This window comes from Pinus tabuliformis, chromosome 7 (genome assembly GCF_031772625.1).
Source record: "Pinus tabuliformis cultivar Carrire ecotype Pingquan chromosome 7, CPIR1, whole genome shotgun sequence".
Classification (NCBI taxonomy): domain Eukaryota; kingdom Viridiplantae; phylum Streptophyta; class Pinopsida; order Pinales; family Pinaceae; genus Pinus; species Pinus tabuliformis.
The window spans coordinates 565,439,920-565,446,214 of record NC_142293.1 but is presented as its reverse complement, the minus strand read 5'-3'; the positions used below and the strand labels follow the sequence as shown (position 1 = coordinate 565,446,214).

Genomic DNA, 6,295 nt, shown 5'->3' with positions numbered 1-6,295 from the left:
GGATGTGTCTAGCAATGGTGGAAAGTATGGCCGAAGGTGGTCCACATTGAACACTGGGTGCAGGCCAAGGAATGGGGGAATACTGAGCTCAAATGCATTGTCTCCCATAGCCTTAGTAATGGTGTAAGGACCATATCAGAGTGGTCTCAATTTCCGATAAGCTCCAGTAAGGCGTTCCTTTTGCAAATGCAACCAGACTTTGTTGCCCACCTGAAACTTGTGTGGCACCCGATGTTGATCATGTCGCTGCTTGTACTTGGCATTTGATTTCTCAAGAATGTCATGGACCTGCTGGCGAATATGTTGGATGCGCTCAATGAAGTTGGTGGCCTTATCTGTTTCAGACTGGACATGAGCTGAATTTATGTGAGTAGCTGCAAGTGGCATGGCCACATCAATGGGGCATAGTGGCTAGAATCCCAAACCCACCTGAAAAGGGCTATGGCCAGTGGAGCTATGAAGAGCTCGGTTGTAGCTATGCTGAACATAGGGGAGGCTCTCGTCCCATGTGCGTGGATGCTTTGAGTTATACATGCGCAGAATGTGCACAATCATCCTATTAACAACCTCTGTCTGGCCATCAGTTTGAGGATGGAAGGCTGTGGACTTCGTGAGTTTTGTGTCCAGCATTGACCAGAGACTGGACCAAAATGTGCTGAGAAACCGACTGTCCCGATCTGAGATGATAGACTGTGGGATCCCAAAGTGCACCCACACTCGTTCAAAGAAGAGTTTAGCAGTGGCTTCTGCTGTGATATTCTTCTTGCAGGCCGCCATAATGGCCATCTTCGAGAACCTGTCGACGACCACAAAAACACAGTCATTTCCATGCTTAGTGGAAGGAAGGCCTGACATGTAATCCATGGAGATGGATTCCCAAGGTCGACTAGGGGTAGGCAAAGAGGTATAGAGGCTGTGCTTCTTAATTGTCGGTTTGGCAATGGCACAGGCAGTACATGATCTGATGTACTTCCCAACATCCTGTCGAAGATTCGGCCAATAGAAATAATTTTGCAGTACTGCCACTGTTTTCTCGACCCCGAAATGCCCAGCAGCCCGACTGTAGTGTGCTTCCGAAATCATATTGGCACGCTCGCTTGAAGGAACACAAAGGTGACCCAGGTGGCATAACAGGCATCCTGGAGGTGAAAATCTGGAACATGCCGACCCTCCAAGAGTGTCTGGTATGTGTGGCTGAATTCTGGGTCGCTTTTGTAGAGAAGTGGCCAATCAGAAGTCTCGTGCCCACAAGAGTTGAGCACGGTGGTTAATGCCATGATCGGTGGTCGACTTAGGCAATCTGCAACATTATTGGTGTTGCCCTTTTTATACTTGATATTCAAGTGGAACTGTTACAGGTATGTAGACCAATTCTGATGGCGATCATTCTGCAATTTCCCTTGGGTCTGTATGAACTACAGGGGTCGATGGTCTGTGTGGATGACTGTTTCCTTCCCCAAAATGTAATGCTTCCATTGTCGGCAGGCCTGTACAATGGAATACATCTCTTTATCATAAGTGGGGTACTTCAAGACTGTGTCTGAAAGTGTTTCATTGTGATATGCCACTGGATGTCCATGTTGAGTAAGGACTGCCCCAATAGCATAGTCAGAGGCATCTGTCTCGACCTCAAATGGTTGTTGTAAATCTGGTAACGCGAGCACTGGTGCCGTGCAGAGGCGATCCTTCAATTCCCTGAATGCATTCTTTGAGATTCCGACCAAAAGAATTTTTCTTTCGCCCCTCCCTTGGTGACTTGACTCAAGGGCCAAGTAATATGAGAAAACCCCAACACGAACCTGCGGTAGAAGTTGGTAAGGCCTAGAAAGCTGCGGAGCTCTGTTAGAGTGGTTGGAGATGGCCAATCCCGAATGACTTGGATCTTGGCTGGATCGACATGCACCCCCTGTTCATCAATGATGTATCCCAGATACTGAACCTGGGTCATGCCAAAAGTGCATTTCTCCAAATTGGCACATAGCTTGTGTTGCCGCAGTGTTTGGAGAACATGTCGGATGTGGTGGAGGTGCTCTTCCCAACTCTGGCTGAAGATCAGAATGTCATCCAAGTATACTACTACAAAGGAGTTGGTGAATGGCCGCAAGATGTCATCCATTAGCCTCATGAAGGTTGCAGGAGCATTCGTCAATCCGAAAGGCATAACCAACCATTCGAAAAGGCCCTCCTTGGATTTGAAGGTAGTCTTCCACACATCAGAGGGTTCGATTGGTACCTGGTGATATCCTGACTTCAGATCGATCTTGCTGAAATGTTTCGCCCCCTTTAGTTGGTCCAGGAGGTCATCAATCCGCGGGATCGGGTACCTATTATGGACAGTTCAGCGCCCGATAGTCAATATAGAGTCTCCACGTCCCATCCTTATTCTGTACCAACACGATCGGGCTCCCACAAGGCGAAGAACTCGGATGGATGTGACCTTTATGCAGGAGCTCCTGAATCTGCCTCTTGATTTCATTGTTTTCCAGAACGGAGCGCCGATAAATTGGTCCATTGGGTAGCGGCGCACTTGGGGTTAGATCGATGGAGTGCTTGACTTGACAGTGCAGAGGAACCCCTGTAGGGGAGGTGAAGATGTCCTCATACTCCTCCACAACCTTGTCCATCTGTAGTTGTCGTGCAGAGGGACCCCGTCTGGAGGCCGCAGCCACCGTCTTCTTCTTTCCTTGAGGGCGTATCATCAGGAAAACAAATTTCCTGGTTTTGGAAATGATCTTACTGCATTGTTTTGCAGTAATCAAAGAGATGGCGGTAGGTGGTGCTACCTCTGGTATCCTGTACAACTTATTTCTCAATGTAATAATAACAGCACGGGGCCTTGATTCATACACAGCATGTCGCTTTCACAAGTATGGTTGTCCTAATAATACATCACAAACTTCAAGGGGAGCAATGTCACACAATACCTCATCCATGAAGGGCTTGATGTTGTATAAGGCGACACTGCTGGCTCACGCGAAGATCTCGTCCTTGGTGAAGCCACCCAATGGTGTATGGTTGTGGATGTGCTGTGGTCGGTAAGCCCAACCGCTTCACGACCTCTGCCGAAATGAGGTTCTTTTGACTCCCGCTATCAACAATGAATTGTATCGGGGAGCCCTTTACCCACATCTGGGAGTGGAAGAGACGCTCCTCCTCCTCTGGATCTTCGGGTTCATTTTTCTGGATCTTGGCGATAGCAACACTGGCGTTGGGATCCGCATCAATGATCTGCTTCCCTTTTTCATTCCCCTTATCGGGTTCTGACTTAGATTCAGAACATGCATCTGATTCTGAAACCTTTAGCTCAGCCACCAGTGACTGTTTGGCTCAACACTCACTTGTGTTGTGAGTGGAGCTCTTATGGAACTCACACCATTTTCCAGTGTCCTTTTTTGGCTTCGTGGCGCTGTTCTTTGCTTGCAGCTTCGGCGGGTTGTCTTGGGCTGTCCCACCTTGGGTTTGTCCTTTGTTCCGTGGTTTAGGGGCACCTTTCCCCTGCTTTAGATTCGCAGATCCAAAGTCTCGCTTCTTTTGTTTAAACTTCTGCTCGACCTTGACGGCATATCGGTATGCTGCGCCGAGCGAGGAGATGTTTAGGAATTGTATTTCTTCTTGGATGTAATTGTGCAGGCAGCCACGGTATTTGAGTATCAAATGTTGCTCCGAATCCTTGATACCCAACTTTGTGCAAAGGGTATGGAAAAGATTGGTGAACTCCGGCATGTCTTGGTCCCTTCCCTGCCGCAGCGTGGTCCACTTTATGTATTCATCCTCATAGCTTCCGACAGGGTAGTACTGCTCCTTGATGGCATCCCGGAATGAATTCCAGGTGGGTGCGGCTGAAAATAGTGAGCTAGTACTTTCATCCTTCTGCTCACAGTAGGTTTCCCACCAGTCCTTGACGTGGGGGGCTGCTTTGAGAAGAGCGAAAACAATCTTTTCCCGACTCGAAAATTCATGAATAGAAAAATAACCCTCTAGCAGATTTAACCATTTATCTACGACATCTGCGTCTATCTGACCCTCGAATATGGGGATTTCAAAATTAACTTGTACCTTAAAGGGTGTGGCGTTTCCAGAGTAGCTGTTAGAAGCCGATGCATTGCTTCTGGGTAGCCGCTGAAGGATCTGGGCAAAGTTGTCCATCATCGCATTCCATTGTCGCTCGAGGGTTTCTTCGAGAAAGATTTTGATGGGATCTCCTGCCCCCTCGTCTTTCTTCTCATCCGCCATGGGAGGCCGTCGGGAATTGCGAGGCTGGTCTTGCAAAGGTTCAACCAGTTCAAGCCCTAACTCCTTATATCCCGACCTTGTTGGGGACATGCAAAGAAAAACAAAGAAAAAACAGACCGCTCTGATACCAATGATCTAGATTTAAACAGGAACGCAACAAATTACAGAGATAACCATATACACAAAGATGCAGCGGAAATAATACTTCATTTCATTAATGGAAAATACTGAAATATGCTTACAACCAGAAATGGAAATAAACCAGCTAGGGCGATGGTAGCTTATCTCTGAGAAGAGATGTGGTGGCTACATGCCTCTGAACTATGTTACAATGAGGCTCGAAGGCATATTTATTGTTGAGAAACAATGGAAAACCCTTAACATTCCAAAACCTAACCCTAGGAGATGAAACGCCAAACTGTGGGCCCCGTTTGGGTAAATTGGTACATCAACTTCCCGGGGTTGTAACTTTGGCATACAATCTCCGTTTGACGCATAAAATAGCTCATTAGAAAGATCTATCCGAGCACTACCACTATGGGAAGGGCAACATCGGTCCATGGACCCATGTTGCCCCCAGATTTCCCAAAAAAAGTCGTTTAGGGCCTCAAAACGGCTCCAGAAGTTCAGGACCCGAAAAACTGCTAAAAATAGTAAGTTGTGCTACAATTAAGGAAACTGAAAATGCTGAGAGAAACAATGGTGGGGGTCCAGGTGGACTTGGCAGGTGGCCACCAATATCCACCTGGATCAGCAGTCTAGAGGCTTTGTTGTAGTACAACTCCATTGTCATCATTGGGATCGACTCCTTATCGACGGTCTACGAATGTGGCTCGGATCAGACGACGATGGTGAACCTTGGGGTTCTATGCCTGGGGTGTATCGACAATGTTCGGTCATTGTGCTCTTCTGGGGAAGGAATGCTGCCTGCTCTGCCAAAGGTTCCTTTCCCTACACAGGTTCTTCCAATGGTTTTGTTTGTGGCTGAGGTCTATTTGTTCTCCATATTCATTCTCCGATAGCATGTATGACTCCTATTTGCTTGTGGTTTCTCTGTCAGCTTAATTGGAATCTGGTTCTGGCATTTCACGGAGAGGGTTTCTACCAGCGGCTGCCATTGGGTAAGTTCGGTTGAATACTTCCCTTCCGTCACTCTTTAAATTTATTACAGTTGTATTATACGAGTTTTAATTTTGGTTACCCATCCAGCTTGGATGGAGGGTTTCGCAGGTACTGAAGATTTAGGTGATGGACTGGGGGAAACCCTCATTTGGTCCTCTGCGCATGGAAAAGGCGGAACCCTCTCACCACTGGGTACTTAAATCTTTCTACTATGCTCTGTTGAGAGTTTCTCAGGTCTGAGAGCCCAGAGGTGGACTTTGTTTACAAAATGTTAACTTATTTGTCTTTACTGTCTGTATTATGTTAAGCCCTAAGGGTAGTATGTATTTTGTATAAGTACAGAAATATGGGGTCCGAGGAATCGGCCCAACTCCATTATTTCATGGATTTTGGTCGGCCTCACACCACTGTGATGTTTGCTTTTGCATACTTTTGTATGGCCGACTATGGATGCTGTAAAGAATTTTTTCTTAAGTTACTTAGCTATTTTTACTAGAAGGAATAGCAACTCTGTAAATTTTGTGTCTCTTGATAAGACTATATTTATCTCATTTACCTGTGTTTCATTAAATGAGTTGGTGTTTAAACTAAGTCTGTCCCACGAGGGCACAATCTGGACTATGTAAAATTTTAAAGAGAAAGTCGGTGATTTATTTATCTCAGCCCTATGAATTTTTTAAATCTTTTAGAAATCTCGATGATTTTGAGACTCTATTTTATTTCTTGTTCAGGGTTTTTCTCTCTTACAGTATTGATTTGGCGTACAAGATTTTTATGATTAAACCTATACGAAGTGGAACTCCTGACTAGATTTCTGCTCTTGAGTATTTGGGTTCTCGCTATGATTTATATGTATATCTTGATACTGTCGGGATTTAGGGTTTTTCCTTAATACTGTTCACAGGGTATAAATGTTATGTATTTGTCAATTTTCAGTTTT

At 45.9% G+C, this 6,295-nt stretch overlaps 1 long non-coding RNA gene across 1 annotated transcript; it reads left to right on the top strand.

Moving 5' to 3' along the window:
- The first annotated feature begins 5,058 nt into the window (after window positions 1–5,058).
- LOC149248662 (uncharacterized) lies at window positions 5,059–6,017 on the top strand. The gene is made up of 2 exons (XR_016265748.1): window positions 5,059–5,354; window positions 5,464–6,017. It is a non-coding gene; the product is annotated as an uncharacterized LOC149248662 (long non-coding RNA).
- Window positions 6,018–6,295: the final 278 nt, after the last annotated feature.